The sequence below is a fragment of the Plectrocnemia conspersa genome, unplaced genomic scaffold (genome assembly GCF_051122295.1).
Source record: "Plectrocnemia conspersa isolate PC_06_02 unplaced genomic scaffold, ASM5112229v1 ptg000008l, whole genome shotgun sequence".
Taxonomy (NCBI): domain Eukaryota; kingdom Metazoa; phylum Arthropoda; class Insecta; order Trichoptera; family Polycentropodidae; genus Plectrocnemia; species Plectrocnemia conspersa.
In genome coordinates, this window is record NW_028277172.1 from 4,833,745 (window position 1) to 4,856,411 (window position 22,667).

General features: G+C 27.0%; 1 protein-coding gene across 1 annotated transcript in view; it reads right to left on the reverse strand.

Moving 5' to 3' along the window:
• LOC148232783 (multiple PDZ domain protein-like) overlaps nt 1-22,667 on the reverse strand; it is a 243,705-nt gene that overhangs the window by 13,602 nt on the left and 207,436 nt on the right. The window lies entirely within an intron of this gene.

The window sequence follows — 22,667 nt, forward strand, 5'->3', positions numbered from 1 at the left end:
CTAGCGTGCATATTAAGACTTTTTTATAACAATATTACGATTTACAATAAGTTAAAATCCAATGAAGCATATCTAAAGCAAATTTTGACCAATAGAAGGGCGCAATAATAATTATCCCTTCTCAGAAGTCAAAAATCCACGTCAAAAACAATAACAACGTGACGGTGCCGACACTATTTTATTGCTTTTGACGTGAAATTTTTACTTTTAAGAAGTGATAATTGTTTTTGTGGCCTCCTATTGAGCAAAATTTGATTTTAATATACTTTGCACAATACTCATATTAGAAGGCAGAAGTTGATTAGTCAGTGGTCGTTTTTTTATTAATTCGATTTTATTTCACAGCCGACAATATTTTGTCGACACTCCAGAGATTTCATTTCAGCTTTCTTCTGGGAAGGGGGGTGGGGGGAGAGAGGGGAAAGTTGGTCAGTTTATGGTCGTTTTTTTAATAATTTTTTTTTTATTAAATTAAGTATTTCATTAAATGACATGCATTTTTCTTGCCAAATTCAAGGATGGAAATGCCTCCCCCCCCCACCAAATGTGACACTCCTATTTTTAAAACTAGCTATTTAGACTCCAACACATGAAAACCGCAGCTACATTTATATATATAGATGTGGTATTTTATATATGGCTAATAAAAGTAAAAAAATAGTCACATCCATTGGACTAAAACATTATCACAGATCAAGTTATTTTAGATTTTCTAATCTACCTTTATTAGACTTTGTTTTCAGACTGGTAAGGATTGAGCTTACGCTTGTTATGTCACAACGAAATATTAAAAATAAATAAACAATCACTTTCTGCATCTTTGATGCAGAAGGGCGTCGACGGTTTGGTTTTTATGACTAAGCCTTGATTATTGTAAGTGTCAGTGCTGCTGGATCTTTAGTGCTCCAGTATATGTAAGGTTCATTGGTCGCAATGACCATGAACAAGGATTTCAATGCCAAAGGTGGTAAGGTCACCGCTAGCTGCAGTCGGATAAGGTATGATTGAATTAAATCTAAAACGTCTTCGAAGTAGAAGTGTAAATAAAAAAATGCCAATAAGCGAAAGATCTGCAGATCTATAAATCATCATATTGTATTAGCCATTAAATATTGAACAAATAAAACAAAATTTAGTTGCAAAAAACTTATAAAAATAATAATTGGACTAAGAAAATAAATTTGAGCCATAGGAACACATGCAACTTGATATTGGATATTTATTTTGTTTACATTTACAGTGGCGGCAAATGAAGTCGACGAACTTTGCCTGTTCAAGGTCATCAATAAAAACAAACGGCAATTTATTGAAATAATTGTTGCGTAATGCTCGTAAATTGAATTGTGTTTTAAAAACATATTCTCAGTCACAATAAATGTGTATTACCAGTAAAAATATATTTGCACTAGTATTTCAGTGAAATCATATTGGAATATATTTTCACCGTTAGATATATATTTCTACTAGTGAAAATATAATTTTACTGAAAGGTGCTAGTAAAATTATACGCTGCTCTATGCTGATATTTTACAGGGATAAAACATAAATTTTCGTACATTTTATTTAAAAAAAATCGGCATTAAGATTGTTCTTATGAATACATCAAAAGCTTTAGAAATAGCCAGAGAGCTATAGAGCATAGCTTTATCATATAGCATTTCATACTATACGGTCTGTCAGGACCCTGATAATATCTATCCAGATCGTAACGATAACAATAATTTTATGCTATGCGAATAAGTTTATCGATAAATCTGGGAGCTTGAGTTACCGAGATTTTAATTAGAATACTTAAACCTTCTTTAAAACATTTTGCGATAAATATTAAAGCTAAAAGTTGGGAGTTAAATCGAAAAAAGTAAGCTTATATTCTTATTTTTTATTAACTTTTGTTGTTGGGATTTTCTTGCAAGCATTAAAATAGTATTGTTTTTTTGTACTACCATGTATTTCACTAATGTAAATTTTAACACACTTTTATTTGTATCTATAGTGTTGTATTTAACAAAAGCTACCCTTGCTAAAATTAATGACTTGTTTTTACGCCAAAGGCGTATTCACACGCTCGAAGAAAACCCTTGGGCGCTTTTCTAAGTGGTCTATTTTGAAATCAATGATTCGGAAGGAGAAAGTGAAAGAGAGAGAGGAGAGGTATCCCATGAAAAGACCATCTTGATCGTTAGACCTTAAACTTTCTAATTATTACACGCATGCTTAGATGAGAAAACGCACAAGGCGACCTTTTATTCTCCCTTTATCCTTTATACAAAGAGTATCATTGGTAAGTTTAGGCAATAATACTTACACATTACTATTATTATTTAAAGATTGTCTCATTAGAAAATAACTAATGTGTTTTCATATAAAATTAACAAAATTTTCGTTATTAATTAAATTAAATTGCGTATAATAATGGCTAGGCTAAATTACTTCCATTAACTGAGAGTACTTGGATAAAAACAAATTAATACAATCTGACAGAAAAAAGTCTAATGCTTCTTAATATTTAAGCACTACAATTAAGACTTAATTTTTATTCTAAATGAGATGTATGTGAGACTGGGAGTGAAAAAGATATTATATTGCAAATGATTGAGTGTATAGCGTCTGTCTAACATAAAACAAGATCCGCTGCTTCACTACGGTAATGCACCGGCACACATCAGTTTAGGGTGTGAGCCAGTGCATGGATTTTTTTGCATATTTTTATGTAGCAAAAAACGATAACAACATAAAGATTTTAAAGGAGTTTTAATTAATAATTCAATGCGTTACAATAGTCGCAATTAAATAGCACTCATAAATAAAGTTCTTCCGGAATTTATTGATTTTGTTTATTCTCCACTAGCAGCTTAAATAAGAGTTTTTAAATGTACACTTGTCGACGCGACTTGAGTTAATCATATCCCAGCACATATTGTAAGAATTTCGCGGGAAACAAAAAATAATAATTTTATTATGTACATGTATTTGAGAAACCTTTTTTGAACATTTCTATTACAAACAGTGAGTCAGTTAAATTATTTGCCAACCAGAACAGAGAAGCATGCTCAAGGGTATTTCGCACTACGAAATTATACAAAGCACACAATGTCCGTGAGCTCCTCAGTCTCAACATTATTGCATGTTTTCTATGGTAACCCGACCTTTGCGCGTGGGGCAAAAGCACCCCGACATAAGCGCGCCGTCACAATCGCGCAGCGTCATATATGGGCCAAACATTTACGCACCGACATAATCGCGCGGTGTCATTTGTGCGAATAAAAAAAACATAAAATAGGGTATACTTATTGTCGATTAGAGGGCTAATAATGATTTGATATTATTTCAATTTTAATTAAATATAGAAAAAGTAACGTATACGTTATCTAAACAACAAAAATATGCACTTTCTTGGTCTTATGGATGTTGCCTTAACTAATACTTATTTATACATATTTAAATTCCAGAATCCATAAAAAAAACATTTCTGGTGTTTTTTTTTTTTGATTTCATTTGATTTGTAAAATGTTTTATCTGTATATTTATTGACGATAATCATATTGAAAGTGAGCCATATGCAAGATTTTTATCTGCTGTTGATGGAGAAAGATTAAGAAACATATGAAATCATTGAAGCTAATCCACAAACAATTATTTAGATACTTTCAGTAGACATATAGGTTTATTTTGCAACAAAAGTGAAAAAAACATATAAATGGGTACCGCACGAACATATCAAAAGAAAAAACAGCAACGTTTCAAAGTATGTTGCTGTTTTTTCTACTAATTTTTGAAGTAATCATCACCTACGATTAGAAATAAATTTTATTTTTATTTTTAATTACTTAATCGATCGTTTATTTTACCCACGTTAGTTCGAAAATTGATATTCTGTACATTCTTATCTCAAAAATCAGAAATTGTTTTAAGAAAATTATAATAGCATTTTTTTGTTGAAAATTAAATTAGTAGGAATATTTTTGAATGTTTTACATCGGCTACATATTTTTATACCGCTGCATAGAAAAAGATGGATCCGTGCCAGATGTTTCAGAGTCATTTTTAAAAAAATATTGTGACCAAGAAGTGGTTAAATAGACAAAAAAGAGCATTACAGCAGAATCATATTAAACACAAATTAAAAACATGCATAGAATATTATTAAAATATAATATCTGATACTTCTGTGGGCAATTAAAAAATAGTATTGAAAATTTCACATCATCCGTCATATTCCCCTAACCTTTACCCTACAAATTATTACATTTTTAAACATTTTAACCTATTCATTTATAATAAAAAAAGCCTTTGCCGATTTTATAATTACAATTTCTGTATATGGAGCATATTTTGAATAGTTAAATTGTAGCTAAAAAATATATAGCGTTTTATATCTCACAAAAATCGGACATTCCATATGAAACCAGCTAGTACAATATTTGTTATTGCAGAATCGAAACACTCTGTGTTTACATAAAAAAACAAATATTTATTTTTAACACATTACGATCCACTATTTCTATATGTATTTATATGTTTTGATAAAGTTGAAATTTTTTTACGCTATCAAAATAATTATAAATGTATATTTCTATAATTTAATAAAAGTTACATTATTGTCAACCCTAAGAAACGCGTGAATATACAAACAACAAAGTTGCGCTATCACGCGAAAACGCGTGAATGGACCGTAATGTGTTTAGTTTGATTTGTACAATAATTCATAAGCGTTTAAAGATATGTAAAGCATCTTTTCTACTTATTTTTAATTAAAAAATAATTTAGATAAAGACTTACTTCTGCTCTCAAACATGCGATCTTCAGCTGGATGATTTTTGAGACGGCCCTCGCGAAAATCATTTTTGAGGTCAAAACTGACCTTTCGGTCGTCATAAGGACACCGGCGAAGTTGATCCAAAATTCGTAATAATACACTCTTTCATGTTTATGTTTGTTTATATTTACACCACACAAGTCACTGTCTCTATTATCACAATATTAATTATTAAACGTAATATAAATATAGTATATTTAAAGCGTTGAAAATTTAAATTGGGCGCCCGTGAGGACGGAGCGACCCCGGGCGGCAATTATTTTCGAGATGGCGTTTTATTTAATAATTTTTGAATCAATGAAAATTTTCCGAGGCTGTGTGTGTGTGTGCGTGCGATAGAGACGTGATAATTTTTGAGATGAAATACAGCGAACTGGGGACGGAGTAGCGAATTGTCCCAAATTGCCTCGAGTGTTTTTTTTGTGTGAATCAAAAAACTTTTCCGCCCAATTAGAGAAGGAAACAAATTGATTACGAGACTCGGGTGTATTTTTAAAACGTATTTGTGTATTCAAAAGCGTTAATTATGCGTGAGATTTGAATACGCGCTTTGAAAGGTGACTGATCAATGGATTTTCATTAACTTGTTGAACACAAGCAGTCAATGTAAAGCAACCGAAAGTATATTTGGTTTGAATTCATTTTTTAAACATTAATTAATTCATTAAAATATTCCAGAGAAATTTGACAGACTTTAGCTCAATGTGTTACAACCGTGTAAACACAATCAACAACTCGGCAAGTAATAGTATAGCAGACTGAAATAATTTATAAATTATAAGCTAATATTACAGCTAATATTTAATATATATTACAATGCATGACCTAGCTGAATTTTATTTTCATTATTTAGCACAATATTCATCTATGATACTAGGAAAATCTGGGAAAACCTTATCTGTGGTAGTCAATCGGAATTAAATTTATATAAAAATCATTTATTCCGATTTCTCATACACTATTGAAATTTAAAAAAAAACACTAGGGATCATATAGGATTCGAACCTACGTTTTTTATGTATAAAAAGTTGTTTTTTAGGGTTAATAAAATGCAGCTATAGTCAAATATAAAAATATCAGTAAATACACATATGTCAAGGTAGTCAAAAATAATTTACATTAGTTATTAGAAAATTTATTTTATTAATAATTGTGTTCCTCCCCTCCACTGAAAATTTGCTAAGGTCATTATTTTTTAAAAACCATAAGATTTTTAATTGATTGGTATTCATTGAGGACCACTGAACCAGGTAGAAAATTTGTTGCAAGTACGCTTTAATTGCGAGAAATGACTTGTTGCAAATCAGCGTTAAAAGCGCAATAAATAAAAATGTTATTGCTCTCAACGACTTTCCAACAAGATAGTAGCAACTTGGACATTATTTGTTATGTTTACGTTTTAAAAAATTTGACTATCGCGTGTTTGGTATTAAAATACTATAATAAAATAAATAATTTGAATAAATATTTTAATTATAAAAAAATTTTGAAAAAGGTTTTTCATTACAAATTTATATAGTATTCCTTACAGCATTATGTGACGATTGAATATCAGTTATGATTTGATCTAAGATATAATCTATCTACAATATTATATCATATCATAACACATATAAGTTAAAACGTCGAAAAGTAAAAGTGAGTACTATTCTTTATATAAAGATATTTATTTAAACTAATTAAAAACATAATAGATTATAAATAGTCCTCTTTCTAACAATGTGAGATAATTTCGTCAGATATGTTGAATTTCTATTTAAAGTTTATCTATCTAGACGACCTTTTGTATATATTTAGTAATTCTATTCTCGTTCGTTATTGTATTGTGTTTTTTTTATTACAATTTGTTCAATTAAACGCATATTCGTAATGAAAACACGTATAATAGATTAGATAGAGCAATAAAAATAAGCAGTACAATTTTTATATCATATTTTTTGCTCTAAAATATATAAATTTATACAATAAATACTGAATGATGTAAATAATCTATTCAAAGAAATGCATTATAAATTTTTTATATGTATTTAAAAAAATAATAACATACGTTCCGGTGATGTACATTGAGTGTACATTGAAAAATTAGTAATTTAAAATATAAAAAAGAGCAATGTTAGTATTTAATAATCATTACAATAAAAATCAAAGTCGAAACATTACACTAATTGGTATAATATTATACCAGATTTTGAAAACATCAAAGAAGGATACTAAAAATAAAAAGGTCATCTCAAATTGCTATGGCAACTTAAAAAGTAAATTTGGAAATTTTTGTTCATTTAGGGATGCTGTGGAAGCTATCAAAAAGGTCACCTCATATATTTTTTACTAGGACGACAAAAGGATGACAATCCTCCTCAAAGAAGGACGTCTGCTCATTCTACAATAGCGTATTTATCAGCACAATAGAAATCCACAATTTGGGTTGAAAGGTTTAAATAGCACATCAACCATTTATGATTTTTAAAATTTTTATTGCAATTGTGAGATTAAAATTATTGATCCTTTATAATCACCATTCGGATTGCTCACCTCAGCTTAAGTTTTTTTAGATTTAATGTTACCAATACAACACTTGCAGATACGATTGACTGCTTAAAAGACTTGTTACATATGCGCGTTAAAAGCGCAATAAACAAAAGACATTATGACTCAACAATAAATGCATTTGTATGTAACGATCAGGGAATCTAAAGGATTAACGTAATCCAAATACAGCAATAATGGTGTTTCGGTGCTACAAGTACAAAACATATATGGGATTGACAACATGACAACATGTGGCCATGGAATTTACATATTTATAATATTAAAAAAAACTGTTAGATACGCAATAATTTTTATAAGATAATCGACAGAAATAAACCAATCTAATTACATCTCTAAATCATTGCTATTGGTGCGCATGTTAGAAGGAGCCACAGTTAATAAACCTTCTTCATTTTAACCAAGTGTATATAAGCTCTTTAATTCCATTAGTTACTTTAGATTGCTTTAGAAATCCAGTGAAAACGATTGGATTTTACAAACATAGACAAAACTATGAGAACAGCTACATATTTATAGTAACTTAATAAAATGTACGTGACACTAAAATATTTGTATGAATTGTCTCATATTATTTTCATAGTACTCCATTTCTAGTAAGCTAACTGCGTATCATTTTATGATGCATTGTAAGTCACCTATAATTAAAAAAAACTGACGATTATTTAAGAAATATACTTTAGAATAAAACTGAATCATTAATCTAATTAGAACTATTAAATACCAACATAGAAATACTGATGAAACATTATATGCCATTACACTTGCACATCAATATGAAACTCCGCGGCAAAGAAGCTAGACATGGACAATTAGCGAGAGAAAGTAACGTTTATATATTGATATTGTTGCAAGCATGATGTTTTACCGAGATCTGATTACTGAGGATATAGCTTTTAGATTGCTATAATAAAATAATTTATTTTATATTATAATAATATATAATATATACAAAATCGTAAAACATATAATACACACGTCAGAATATTTCCTCAAATAAAAAATTAGGATATAAATTGTATCTCGCTCGAATGATGACGGGGTTCTTTTTTGGTCCAGGAACCGAGATAAGTGGCGTGGGATGACCGTTTTCCGGTAGGCTCCTGCAAAGGTCAGAGTTAACCGTTACAAGGCGACACCGACCCCGGGAAAGCCGTGCGGGGCTTTTGGGCTCCAAAGGCCCCGGAAATTTGGCTATAGCCCGGGCGAATGGAATGGAATCCGGAACCCATTAACGGAACCTCTGGGTACGTACGCTCTCCTACTTCCTCTCATATACAAGTTTTTCTTTGTTTTATTTTGTATTTTTTTGACAATGAAAAGGGTTGTTTTAAAATAAGCGATTGTGGTAAAAATTAGTAACTTTTATTGACGGTAATATTTGTAAAATATTATGAAAATTAAAAAAGCGATTTCAACCAACGGATTTTGTACATAAAAAAAGCTTAAGCCGTGCTAACGGATCAATCAGATTTAAAAAAAAATGTTTAATGAGTGCAAATAGATATTTTATTAATGGTTTATTTAATACAAGCTATTTTAAACTAAAATTCGATTTTTAATAAGAAAAACGCTGGAAATATCAATAATAGCATACGGTTGCTAGGTGTGGAGTAACACCAATATTTTTTTTTTTTTAGTTTTTCTCTTCGTATCTTATGTTCCAGCTATGTGTCTGAAATCCAGGGTTATATCCGCTTTAGAGATGTCTGACACGAGAGTCAGGAAAAGTACAAGTGTAATAAAACATGGTAAAACTAATTTGAAATTATATTTTTTTTATACACACAGTTCAAACTGTGATGCAATTCAAACTACACATTTTAACTTTAAATTTAATGTAGCGGAAATGTGTAAAAAATGCATAGAATTCAGAAACGACCTTGGCATGTGACCGTTAAACTGTTAATACAATAGTTAACAAAAACATTAAGTTAACAAAAAAGTTATAAATCAGTGTCATAGTGAATTAATCGTTTTGCGGTAATAATTACAATGATTCATGATCCACGTGTTCGCATATTTATGTATATTATACTATTGTAATATTGCATTATTTTATTATATCTCGTCAATTTGCAATTTGTCGGCTTATTATAATATTAACAAGAGATAGTTGACATTGCATTGGTTAATTGGATAACAAAATTTTATATATGTAAAACTTCTACTGATAAGGTAGTAAAATAATATATATTATTTACAAGAAGGTTTTTATGAATATATTTTATCGTTTTTCAGTACTTTTGATTTAATGGTATATTTTTTAGTTACTGAATATAATAAAAAAATAATAATATTTAAAAGCAAGCCTTGAGCTATAAATCATAGTTACTATTAGTTTAAATGTTTTTTACAAAATATATCTATTTATTGTAGTAATACATAGTCAAAATGTGACGTGTAGCAAATATTAAATGATTCTCTAAGAATATTTAAGCATTCGTTAAAATCACTATGTATCATTAATTATTAAAAAATTAAGATTACAAAAGCTTAATTTATTTACATGCGCAATTATATAAAAAAAACATATTTTTCGCTGATAAAAAATAATCATATAATTATAGTATAGAGTTAAAAAATGCAGATAACATACAACCATTTGTAACTGTTTTTATGTGCAATTACAATAGCTGCAATTAAAAAAAATATTTTTAAAAGTGAACCTTATAATTTAATAATGTTGCCAAATAAAAGTAATCATCACATAAAAGTCTAGAGGGTTGTGTATGTGCAACCCTCTGTATAACCATACTAATATGAATAAATTATTCTAGTCCTCATTTGTTATTGTTTCTAGGAAAAGTCTGACTTTTGTTTATAACACAACATTAAATGACTGTTTAATTATTTTGTGTTTAACAAGCTAAAGTCAGAAATTAATACCTCAAAAACCTGTTTGAATCCCATATGATCCTATTGTTTTTAAATTTCTTAAATTGTGGGAATATTTTGAATGGAAAAACTTTCACTAAAGATCTCGGAATCATTTTTAAGATCAAGCGGAGATTCTCTCTTCACGTAAACGATGTCTGCGATAGATATTCCAATCTGCTCGGCTTTGTTATAAGGAATGCATTTTATTTTTAAACTTCATTTTTATAATTAAATGGAATTTAATTGATATTAATTCAAGAAATGTATTAAAATTAATCAAATTATATTATAAAAAAATATTATTTATAATAATTTTATTTAGATATGTATATATTAAATAAATATTTTATTTATAATAATTATGACTTTAAGATATAGTTTTAAGTAAGCTGAAAGAAAATAGACATAGGAGCTGCCAGTAAAAAACATACGTATGTCCAATACGTGTAGATATAGGACTTAAATGGTTAAGCATGTTATGCTTAAAAGTTTATTTTTATATTTGTTACTTTAACTGGCAGCTCCTTATGTCCATTTTTTTAGGTTATTGAAAGTTATATCCTAAAATTATAAGTATTTTAAATAAAATTAATATGAAAACTAAATAAATAAAACGTATTTAAAATATTTCATTTATTATATAACTTTAGATTATTTTTTGTACATTTATTGAATTATTATAAATTAAATTCCATTAAATTATAAAAATAAAAATAAAAAAAAACTTATTTATTTTTTATTTTAACATATAAAACATTCTTTATGAGCTAAATTAAAGAATTTTCAATGCTAGATAAGTACGACCTAGCTCTATTTTAATTATTCACCATGATATTCATCCGTGAGATTAGAAAAATCTAGATGAACCTAATCTGTGATCTATAATTCATCCAACAAAAAAAATCGTAGCATTTTTAGCATATACCGCTTAATTTCGCTTGGCGCTAAAAGGGTTAATAAATTGGCATTGCACATTGATCTGTTTAATGTTAACTCAGAGGAGCTGGTACAGTTCGTATTATTTAATTTTAATATTTTATATTTTTTTCATTTCTTATTATCTATTGATTTTTGACTATTGATGAGATTACGATAGTTTTAATTTAATTTAAATAAATAAATAAAAATACTTCTAAATTTCCTGCACTTTTTCTAATTTCATGAAATAATTAAAATAAAACTGATTGATATCTACTAATAATAATTTACAATTAATAAAATATATGTCACTCATTTACAGACATTGATTTCAGTCTGGTGTCTCATTACTTACTTAGTAGTTGTTGATTGTTTTTACCGATTGGACTAAGGCCTGTCATATTGCACCGTAAAATTTGCAAATCCAATCTCTTCATTAATTTATGCACTTTTTTATATTAAACCATAGTCGTTGATATAGACTTTAAAAAAAATGGAATTATGCACATTACTTAAAGCATACACAAATAGCTTTTTGTCAGCTTACTTATTTATAACGCTATGAATTGCAAAGTTTTAATTTAAGATATATTAAGATAGGCTAAATATGATTTTAGCAATTAAATTAATATAAATATTTGTATCACACGTCATAATTAATAAGTGTTTTTATAAAACACAACAATATTTTGCTTTAAAAAAATATTTTTAAATATAATAGTATTTTACAATTAATGTATACTAAGTATAGAAAAAAAATTTCGGTATTTAAACAGTACTAAATATAGTAAAAGCTTTTTTAATATTTTTTCAAGTTTGATTCCCAAACAAACTAAGATTAAAAACATTAATTATGTAAGTACGTGACTTTAGCAATCAAACGTATATTGTATTTGCTGTACGTGCTCAAGACTTTTTATTTAAAGTCAATAAATTGTAATTTATTCTGATATCTATATTATTGGAGGAATTCCCATTAATCGTGACAATAATAGACCATATACTTTTAATTAGAATTACGTGTTTTAATTGATTCAATGATAGTACCAAGAAATGTAATACGCGACCTTATAGGATTTTTTTCAATTAAAAACAGGCGATTTCCTGCTATGAAGTAAAAAGACATTAAAATTTATTGTCAGGCGATCAAAAAAACCTATAGTGCAATTATTAATTTATTTAATACAATTTTTAAATCAGATATATGTAATGTTATTGTATCAAGAACTGTTTTTTTGATGTATTAAATCACATTTTTTTTATAAAAATTAAGCTAGCAATTATTATGTTTTTAAAGTAGTACTAAATAGTGTCATTCTATTTTGAGTAATTGCAAATATTAATTATATTCTCTTTAATTTTTTGCAAACTTCAGAAACATGCCATAAGAACAAGTCTACATTAATCGGTCACATGAGCAAAAAAATAATTGTAGAACTCCGACACGTAAAAAAAGCAATTATATAAGTGCTTCACTTAAAAAAAACATTATCGCAACAATTAAGACTAGTTAGTTAAAAAATCACATACACATATACAGATACACTTAATAGTGAAACCGCACTTTAACCATAACAGGATACGAGATAGCGACACACATTTATGTAAATATCTTTTGACAAATCTACTACACACATATATGCAGATAAATAACAATATGCAAATTTATGCGACGGGTTATTCAAAAGGTCCAATTTAGACATCGCACATCTCATGAAATTTACAATTTTCTCAATAAACACTCGGAAAAATTAAAGAAATATTTTAAGCATGTCACGGTCGCAGATTTAATAAGCGAAAGCTCATCAAGAAAATCTATTTTATCTACTTGCATAGCGTACACAAAATAAAGACAAAGAACTGGTGTTAAGAAGCATTTTCTAATTTATTTTATATTATCATTAAATTAATAATAATAATATTATTTATATACTCATTTTTATTTATAAATAGCAATTAAACATAGAAAAATAACTTTGCAAATAAAAATGTTTAAGAATTACTAAACAATGTAATTAAAAATAATACAATTGAACACATGACATAATATCTATTAAAAGTAATATATTACATACACAAAGTTTGAGAAACACAAACGCCGAAATATGTCAATAATCAAAAGATAGTATATGAAAGTTGTTTATTTTTTTTAAAGTAAAAGATTTTTTTAAATTCAATTATAAATATTTATACACTACTTGAATATTGTTGTACTTACTAAGAGCATGATGATGTTTTTAAAAACTAGATGCTTTTATAATTATTTTGAATATCACAAATTTCAATATAATGATAACTACTAATTATTCTTTGGATTTATACTATGTCTAATATAAAAAATGATTTTTTAACTTTTTTAAAATAAATTCGATTTTTATTTATAAAATGTAAGCCATAAGTAATGCTCACGATAATGAACTACGCGATTTAACAAAACTTGTTTTGTTAAGCCGCGTAGTGAGAAATTTTGTATTGTAAGAATCAAATCATATTGAGAAAAACTAAAATTCGATGTCTTTTTGAATCTCCTTTATTTTTAGGAAATATTTAAAAAAAAATACCATAGATTTTTTTTAAGGACAAATGTTAGCAGGGTGGAAATATATTATCAAACTTCATAAAAACGTTAAGCCGCGTAGTGAAAAAAATAGAATTGTAAGCTAATAATTAAATTGAGCAAAACTGAAATTCGATGTCTTTTTAAATGTCATTCGTTTTCAAGTTGATTTAAATAAAAATACCACAAAAAATCAAATTTCAGAAATAAAAATAAACAGGGTAGAAATGTTTCATCTAACTTTAAAAAATGTATTTGTTAAGCCGCATAGTGGGAAATTTTGGTATAGTAAGTTTACACTATAATTGAGCAAGTATTCTTTATGAATCTCATTAATTTTTAGGTAGATATAAATAAAAATTCCATAACAAAAAAAATTAAAAACAAATCTAAAAAGGATAGAACAATTCGTTTATTAAGTTTATTTAAATAAAAATACCATAAAAAATCAAATTTTAAACACAAAAATAAAGAGGGTAGAAATGTTTCATCTAACTTTAAAAATCGTATTTTGCTAAGCCACGTAATGAGAAATGTTGTATTGTAAGCTTACAATAAAATTGAGCAAAATTATAATTATATGTCGTTATGAATCGCATTTCTTTTAAGGAAGATTTAAATAAAAATACCATAATAAATCAAATTGTTGAGAAAAATGTAGACAGGGTAGAAATATTTTATATAACATAAAAAAAACGAGTTTTTTTGAGCCGCGTAATGAGAAATTTTGTATTGTAAGCTTTTAATCAAATTGAGAAAAACTGAAATTCGATGTCTTTTTGAATGTCATTTGTTTTAAAGTTTATTTAAATAAAAATACCATAAAAAAATTAGACTATAAAAACAAAACTGAAGAAAGTAGAAATATTTCATTTAACTTAAAAAAAAGCGTGTTTTGTTCAGCCGCGTAGTGAAAAAATTTGAATTGTAAGGTTACACTCAAATTGAGAAAAACCTAAAAAATTCGATGTTTTTATAAATAAAAATACTAAAAACTAAATAAAATTTTAGAGACAAAAGTAGTGTAGGTGAAAATATTTCATTTATTGTGTTAATTGTAAGCTTACACTAAAATTGAGCAAGAATAAAATTAGATGTCATTATGAATATCATTTCTTTTTAGGTAGATTTAAATAAACATTCCATAAAAATTAAATTTTTGAGACAAAAGTGAGGAGGGTAGAATTATTTCCTTTAAATTATAAAAAAAACGTGTTGTTTTAAGCCGCGTAGTGTAAAATTTTGTATTGTAAGAAAACAATCAAATTGAACAAAACTGAAATTCGATGTTTTTAAGAATGTCATTCATTTTAAAGTTGATTTAAATAAAAATACCATATTTTTTTTAAATTTTAAAGACAAAAATAAAGAGGGTAGAAATATTTTATCTAACTTCAAATAAAACGTGATTCATTAAGCCGCGTAGTAAAATAATTTGATATGGTAAGTTTACACACAAATTGAGCAAGACTGATATTAGAATCTTATTCATGTTATGGTAGATTTAGATGAAAATACCATAAGGAGATAATTATATAGGGTAAAAGTGCTCAATAAGACTTAATAAAAACGCGATTTGTGTAGCCGCGTAGTGAGAAATTTTAGTATTGTACACTCGCTCAAATTGATCAATGATGTATTTATTATATAAATTAAAAAATATTCAACATATTATTGTTTATTTTTTTAAATAATTGGATAGCTTAGATGAATAGAAGTCTGCGAATCTGATTATTTTTTAGGTAGATGGAAATAAAAATACAATCTTTGATATCAAAGTAATAAAGGTGATTATGTTATTCTAAAAATGCGATTTGCTTAGCCGCGTAATGAGAAATTTTAGCACTGTAAGCTTACATTAATTTTGTGCATTTTAATGATTTTAAAATATTGCTTATTAGCTTTGTATATGGATCTTTATGAATTCGATTATTTTTTGTAGGTAGAATTAAATGATAATACTATAAATTAATCAAGTTTAATAGGAAACAGTAAAGAGGAAAAAAATGTTTCATATAACTTCAAGAAAATGTGATTTGTTTAGCCATATAGTGAGAAATTTTGGTAATGTGAACTAACACTAAAAATTGGCAAATTTAATATTTTTTTTATTATCAACCGATAAATATTAAAATATATTCAATCGTTAAATATCTTTATAAATCTAAAGCGTTTTTTAAGCTAGATTCTACGTAATGAGATAATTTAGTTTATTAATTAAAAAATAATATTTTTCAATTGTTATTTAAAATAATAATGTTTTTTTGTTTAACAATCGTACTTTTTAATCGCTTTATTTTAATTTGTAAATTGAAGAAGTAAGTTGATATTAAATGTAATTATTTTTCACACAATTAAAAGGACCGGTACTGGACCGCGGATCACAGATTTTAAACGCTCTACTAGCACACATGCTCAAAAATGCAACAACAACATTTTGTTTGGGTTTCACCAAAACAAAGCAAAACCGGTTTAGGATTGGCATAAAAATGCGGTTCGATTAGATCAGAATATCTAGAATGAGGTTATGTTTATGTTGTTATGATCTTAGGTTATGTTTTTTGCTGCCATCACTATCACAAACACACGCACACACACACACACACACACACATAGGATAAAGGTTGGTTTTTAAAAGTTTCACAGACATTCCGCTTCTTCGTCTTCTTAGGCACCGTGAGTTTCCACGCCAGTTTTTAGATGTGTTTTTGTCGCGAGAGCGACTCGCGTAGATTACATCGCGATCGGGATTCGAACCGACGACCTCACGTCGTTATCGCCAGTCCGACACTGAACCGGCGCTGGTGGCGAAGGCTTCAACCGGCAGCTGAGGTGATATCACACAATGTGCCAAGGTGATGGTAATTAAACTGTTTGAAGCATTGTGTTTTACTTTAGGGTATTTTAAGTGACATAGATCAACAAAATTTAAAACAAATGCTTAAATATTACTTTTATAAATTATTTATTATTTTATTAAAAATAAATAAAAAAAATATATTTATTCGATTCCAGCATTAATCCAAAAATAATTAAAAAATATAAAATAATCTTTGTGAGCAACGTTCGTTTTAACATTAACATAAACACGAGCAACAACTATTTAGTAAGTAGTGAGACACCAGACTGAAATCAGTCTGTTATTAATTATAAATTAATTTTAAAACCTACAATTAATAGATGTTACTATGCATGGCTTTATTTTAATTATTGATACGTGAGATTAGAAAAATCTAAGAAAACCTGATCTGCAATGATCAATCTAAATTCAAATTATGTATTATTCATTAATTTCGATATCACAGACATATTAAAAATATGAAAACACTAAGGTTCATATATGATTTGAACCTAGATCTTTCAGATATTAGTTACACCCACTTAGACCACAAGTCAAATATCCAAAAGTAAAGTTCAAATATATTTGTAATAATATAAAAAAAATATACCAATTCAGAATGTAGCACATAAAGTAATACTTATTCTAATAATAGTTTTGAACTAAGCATTTGTCGTAACTAATTATTTTTATAGATGTCTAGATAATTTATGTAAAAGTAATTCAAAGTTAAATTAAATATATATTATTCTTCCGCGTCATAATTGATTTAGTGAATTTATAACAGTTAAGAACATGAAAAAAATATTCGAGTAGTAAGATTATTATAATATAAATTATAATTCTTTATCATATTATGCTTCACTTGTATTTTTCATGGCAAATAAATACGATTTATTTGTACTACTATTAAATGTATTTATAAAAAAATCAATTTCACAATTCTAATGCACACCTATGTCCAGTAAAGTTGTACGTACTAGTTACGTTAAACTGTGTTTTTTGATATTATAAAGCAAATATTATTGAGATAATTTTATACGAATATAAAAAAGCAAACATAAGCTTATTCTCCAGAGGATGCCGAAAAATATATTTGACGAAACGTCAAGAGACAAAACCTAATGAAATGCAGATTTTTTTGTAAAATATTGATTTAAACTTGTGGTTAAATAAAATACAAATAAAAATATACACATCTTAATAATATGTATCCGTCATTTTATTTAAAAATAACGGCTATTAAAATCAATTTAATATTGTAATTCTGTTAATGAAATATAAGACTGAAAATTTAGGTGTTCTAAAATATTTTGTAATATAAATTAATGAACAATTTTATGGGATTTTATGTTTTTTGAGGACATAATATGTGCTGTAGAGTTAACAGATTGCCATAAAAATAGACTAATATAAATTGAAAATATATTATATTTTATAAAATATTATAATAAGATTAAATATCTGATTTTTTTACATATTTTTATATATAGATATCCTGCGGACTTTGTCAGATGAAATTTTCGTAAATAAATACCGATAATACGTTTTATTTTATGAGTCAATGCACAATAAAAAATACATGCAGAATTCACATGTATGTATTTGAGAACCGGGCTAAATAAAAAACAAATTATTAAAAATTAAATTAAATAATTCAGTACTAAAAAAGCTTTTAAAAATAAATATTGAGCAAAAAAATAATGCTAATAAATAAGACAAATCTACAATAACAATAGCAAAAAAGATTGATAAGATAAAATGCCAACAAAAAACACAATATTGCCCTGTGCACTTACACATATTGGTACTGCCCCCCAAGGCGATAAACGAATTACTTAAAAAGCTCGTTATAATCACGCGTTTAGTGATTCGTACACTATTGAATATAAAGATACTGTAGTTCCTTACATATTAAATATACTATGACAAAAATAGTCATATCATAATATTAAATATATGTGTATGTACATATTGTAGTAATAAAAATAGTGTTTAATGATTTTACTTGCATTTAATAAAAAAAATAATTATCTCGTTAAAATAATATTTTTTCATGAATAAATTTATATTAAATAACAAATTTTTTGATTTGATATAGAATTTATAATAAGTTCTACTTAAGTGCTTATACTTTTACAATGAAACTTTCAAAAGTTAAACAATAAGCTTATCAAGTCTTTTTATTTATTATTTTTTAAGAAATTGTTTTATTCATCGATTTTATAAAAAAAAATTGATTCAAGATTAACAATTTATGTATGTATATTATAAATGATTCAAAAGCCAATATGTCTATTATTAGTTTGCCTAAATATTTTTCTACTTAAAATAACTAATATTAGAATAGTATGCCACTTTAATTGCTTCAAAAAAAATAAATCAGTTATTCATAAAATTTAATTATACATTTTAAAACCAGAATGATTTTTTTTTATAAAATATATAGATTTTAGCGGTTAAATTAAAAACATAAAAAATATTCACAAACGTCTCTTAAAAAGTTAGTTAATGATCATTTGAGAATTTTATGAGAAAATAAAAAAATGGATTCCTATGGATTTGTTTGAAAACAAATCCATGGAGCCTCATCAGCATGTATGCCTTACAGCAGATCGAATATTAATAAAATATTAGTTTATACTATCTCTCGAAATTTGAAAAAAATATTAAAATGCAACATTTTGTATACATAAGTCTCTCTAAATATACCCGAGTGACTAGTGCCGCTCCAAAATCGATTGTTCTTTTTGCGATATAATTTTTTTTAATTTTGAATTTTTATCAATTTTTATTATCCAGTTGTTAATAGTGGACCAAACAGTCGCAAATAAAATACATATAAAGCAATAAAAGTGACATTTGTCGAAAGTCACTCCTATATGCGCTGTAAATTTGCTTTTGACATACGTAAAAAATTATGTTATAATTATATTTTTACGCTCTCACTGATTAGTCATTCACACAGAATTATGTATTGCATATTTTATTAAATTAAAATACATTTTAATTACCAATAATTATTTTTAAATTAAATAACATTTAATAGGCGATTGATTGATTTTTTGCACGAATTAGTTAAATAAATTATTATCATAATATCACTTAAAATTGAGAAAATATACAAATATATTTGAATAGTTGAAAACTACAAATAATTGAAAACTTTAATTATAACGTATTTGATGCTTAATCATTTTACAATGGAAGATTCACAATTAATAATTAAATATATGTATATCTTAGAAAGCTCTTCTTAAAACTGATACATTTGGAGGTTCTAAACAAAAAAAAATTATAGGTTTGTAAGAAAGTTTTAGGTCATCATCAGTTATTAACATTTTTTTACTGATATTTTATGGGTTAGTTAAATCTACCAAGATATATCTTAATTGCAATATTTTTGAAATTTGGACTCACAAATTATCTAATCTTATCATTGTTATTACATTTAACTAATACATTCGTACATTTAAAATATATGTTTATATATATTTAATAAATGTTTATAAAATCCTAATAATTATTTACTGTGCCTTAAAAGCTAATGTAATTATTAATTAATGATCTTAAAATATATTTCTATTTAAGGTAAATATAAAAAGGTAAGGAATATACATATTTTGGAAGTGATTTAAAATTGTAATTAAATGATTGAAAAATGATAATTATTCATTTAACTATTCGAGCTCATTATGTAATTTCGCCTTCTGTCAACATCGCGCGAAGATAAAAAAGTAAAGCGAGGTGTTGCAAACCAGTGGTGTGTAAACAATGATCTTTAACAATGCAATGTTTGTTCAAATGGATTACGAGAAGACCAGAATTATTAAAATAGACTCAAACCATAACATGCGCTAAAACCTGATAACACCGAACAAGTGATAAAACGCGTAAAACGTTATTCATAGCACTCGATCGCTAATCTTGCGTAATGCATCACGATATAAACACGGATATATAATACATTATGAATAAATAGTTATACGCAAGTGGAACAACGACCTCTGGTTAGTTGGCAAAGTATGAAAACATTTTTTTTTGCAATAATGCGTGACCAGTATTTCTTTACCGCTGAATACATTTCGACGTTTTCGGTCTGCACAATATAATGGCGATTTACATAATAGCCGATAACCGAAAAAAAGTTAATAACATATTCATGAGACTGCCAAAAGAGCAGCGAGATACATGCATACATGTGTACAGAGCCGTATCGGAAATTTTTGGCGTCTTTGGCGAATTGCTAACGTTGCGCCCACTCTTTAAAAGTGAGATTGCGAAAGTGATTGATCTGGTAATGATTAATCTAGTTTGATGAGTCATGTTATTCTCTTGCCTTATTTATATTCGAATTACTTGCGAGAGAAGCCAGCGGTAGTAGGAGACATGGATGAGGCGCTTGGAACAAGGTCAATTAGTCAGAGAACTATTTGAGTATGGTTTTAAGACACACAAACATTATTTATGAAAAATAATTGACAGCTATGGTAATAGTTATTCAACATATCAATGTTAATTGTCATATGTGACTGTGTGAAAAATTGGGTACCGCAGGAATTACAGACGACAAAAAGACGAGGCGGTCGAAAATGTAATATTCGTTCATGATTCTATTTTTAAAACGAAAAATATAAGTAATAATTAAATTTAATAAATACACATAAGCCGCAAAAGAATCAAAATAATATTATTGTCGGTTAAAATATTATTATTATAATACAAAATAATATTAATATACCTGCCGATTTAATCTCTACATTTGGTGCTCCAATTGTGAAATGAAAGGCTGATTTAACGGTTTAATCAGACAGTATATAACATTTTATATAATTTGCATATAATAATTGTATATATTGATTATGTAAGAATCGATATAAAAATTATTATATAAAAAAAAATGATTATTTATATTTTCCTTTAAGCTCATTTTATATTCATTTTTGCTTCTAAAATTCTTGTTGATTGATTAAATCTTATGTAAATATTTTGAAGTGACCCCAGAATGAGTTATACTGACTCATGCATCACAGAATAAAAAAAGGACAATTTATGAAAAATATTAAAAAATCCCACTGTGAGGTCAAATGAATTTGAAGGCCGTCAGTTTAAGAGCCAAGTATAAAAAAATCACTGCGGGACTTTATCTGTATTCTTACGTATTTTTTCAGCAGATTTTTATTTTTGTCGACTTGAATATACTTAGTAAATTAATAAACAATGCAGAAAAAAATATTTTTTCAATAAAGGTATTATGATTGTTTTCTTGTGAGCGACTCGCGCGATATTATGAACGCGTTTTTATCAGAAAACTGTTATTTATTAATAGTGAATTACTCTTGCATATTTGCTCTTTGATATTGTCAGAATTAATTAAAAAAATAATAAAAGTTGAACAAGAAGAGTTCAAGGAAAATTTTAGGGTTCTGGAATGCAATCGAGAATCACGATCGCGTCCACTTTTGTTACATGTTAGAGCCAGGACGTCCTTATGTTGCACTAAAATATTTCATTTAAATTGAATAAAATATTACAGAATCTTTTTATCAGTAGAACATATAATACATATCAACATGGATATAATAATATTTCAAGAAGTAAAATCCCTTTACACGTATCAACACAAAGAGGACAACCTTGACTTTATTTTATTTCAATTGCCTATTTTAGTTTATTTATTTAAATTAAGATAACTGTAACTTGACAGACTGCCACAATGCGTAACGATTTTTTGATCAATTGTGAGCAGCACTTAGTGGAATTAATTGTTTGGCTAAGTAGAACTGAAAAAATAGTTATTATATCAACAGACAAAGATGTCCAAATGATGTTGTAATCTTTGCAAAAGCATTGGAATAAATGAAATAACCACCATATGCCTATAGCCTACGAACGAACGTAATACGCGCGCATACTACCGGAAAAATACAGCTAAACCGGATCTCATGGCGACGGCCAAAAAAGACACGTATTTCATCCATCAAAGGTCAAAACAATCCGGACAAACCTTTTTCTAAAACTAGTGTATGCCAAAACTGCACTACAAACTAGAATTGTATGACATTGACTATTATTTAAAAAAATATCTGCAGATATTAGATATTTATTTA